The sequence below is a fragment of the Zalophus californianus genome, chromosome 13 (genome assembly GCF_009762305.2).
Source record: "Zalophus californianus isolate mZalCal1 chromosome 13, mZalCal1.pri.v2, whole genome shotgun sequence".
In the NCBI taxonomy this organism is placed as follows: domain Eukaryota; kingdom Metazoa; phylum Chordata; class Mammalia; order Carnivora; family Otariidae; genus Zalophus; species Zalophus californianus.
In genome coordinates this window covers 47,418,971-47,421,213 of record NC_045607.1, presented here as the reverse complement: position 1 = coordinate 47,421,213, position 2,243 = coordinate 47,418,971, and positions in this window count along the sequence as shown.

Below are 2,243 nucleotides of genomic sequence, written 5' to 3'. Positions count from 1 at the left end.
GTGTGATCGATACACTGGTTTTCACACTGGAATATATCCGTTCGTTCTTACATCTTCTTAGAAAACAAAGCAGTCTTTCAATTCTAACTTAGTTCAAAAAACCTAATGAATGAGAAAAAACACTCCCTAGAAAATTAAGGATTGGCATTAGAATGATGTTCAAGAAGCAGATAGCCATGGAATTGATGAAATTCATATTTCCATGAATGTCCTAGTTCCCAGTTGGATAATGAGCGCCTGAGCCCTCTGCTTGCAGAGCAAAGTGAGGGTTTTGCATTTAGAGAAGGCAGCACCGTGTTTGTTCTCGAGCACACATTCTCTGTTTCTCAGTGCACGTTCTTTAATTCAGGAATCTCTTTTCTACTTTTTGCCTCAAAATAGGTCCAGACGCTTCATGTCTTGATTTGATTTTCCAAATTCCTTCTTTAAAAAAAACCATTCCTTCTCTTCATCAAGCACAGTCAATACCATCTGAAGTTTAGCTCAGGGGACTTGAGGGTGGGTATATTCCTAAAAATGACTTGTGTGTCTGTGAGCCTTGTACTATTTTAAAGTAAATACATGTGGTCTTCTTGGAAGATACCCCTAATAGCAGCCAGTTTGCTTGCCCACATTTGAATGGCATTTAATAATTCACAAAATGCTCCCATATCTATGGTGTTATTTTTTTTTATTGTTTCATTTTTTAAAGAATTTGGAACCCAGATAAAATATAGAAAATAGTAGAGTGTTGGGTGTTATGCACAAACAATGAATCGTGGAACACTACATCAAAAACCAATGATGTAATATATGGTGATTAACATAACAATAAAAAATTTTAAAAGGTGGAAAAAAAAAAGAAAATAGTAGAGTGAACTTCCTGTACCCAACATCAATAATCAGCAACTCATAGCCAGTCCTGCCCCATCCATTTCTCGACTTTCCTATAATATTTTATTTTATTTTTTTATTTTTTAAAGATTTTATTTATTTATTTATTTATTTATTTGACAGAGAGAGAGAGAGAGTGAGCAGGCACAAGCAGGGGGAGCAGGCTCCCCACCTAGCAGGGATCCCAATGCAGGGTTCGATCCCAGGACACTGGGATCATGACCTGAGCCGAAGGCAGACGCTTAACCAACTGAGCCACCTAGACACCACTTTCCTATAGTATTTTAAAGCAAACCCATTTAAAGCATGTATTTTTACCCATAAATATTTGTGTCTTTAAAGTTCAGAAATCTTTTAACCTCAATACCATTATTCTACCTTAAAAAATCAATCTTATAACATATGATCTGTATTTTGAATAAAGGACAAGTATTCCTATGTCAAACTCCTAGGTGAGGGAATGAGGCTTATAAATTGTTGAGGCTTATAGATAGTAGATGAAAGCTTAGATTCACTCTATGCTCTTGGCTTTGATTTGGGTGCCCAAGTTCTCAAATGTGCTTAAAAAATCTGTTTTGTTTCTTGATACTTATGTTGATAAATTGAATGATTATTTTAAGCATATAACTAACAATATTTGTCATTGCGATTTAATATCAAGTCCATTTGTGGTCATATTTCAGTCTTGTTAGTATTTAACCATCTATCCCTTGGGTAGATTTTTTTTTAAATTTTTTATTGTTAATCACCATACATTACATCATGAGTTTTTGATGTAGTGTTCCATGATTCATTGTTTGTGCATAACACCCAGAGCTCCACGCAGAATGTGCCCTCTTTAATACCCATCACCAGGCTAACCCATCCCCCACCCCCCTCCCCTCTAGAACCCTCAGTTTGTTTCTCAGAGTCCATAGTCTCTCATGGTTCATCCCCTCTCCCATTTCCCCCCCTTCATTTTTCCCTTCCTACTACCTTCTTCTTCTTCTTCTTCTTCTTTTAAATTTTATTTTATTATGTTTTTTTTTCATTTTTTATTGTTATGTTAATCACCATACATAACATCATTACTTTTTGATGTAGTGTTCCATGATTCATTGTTTGTTCATAACACCCAGTGCTCCACGCAGAATGTGCCCTCTTTAATACCCATCACCAGGCTGACCCATGCTCCCACCCTCCCTTGGGCAGATTTTAAGCCAGAACTAACCTGAATTCTACTTCCAAATCAGTTCATCTCATAAAGAAAGTAGTTCTTTTGTTTTGTACAATCTCTATATGAATTACTGCTTCTGTTTGCTGTGTTTTTCAGAAGAACAATTCATCCATGAAAGGTCATTTCACATCAGCCTTACAAAAGAATAACCTTA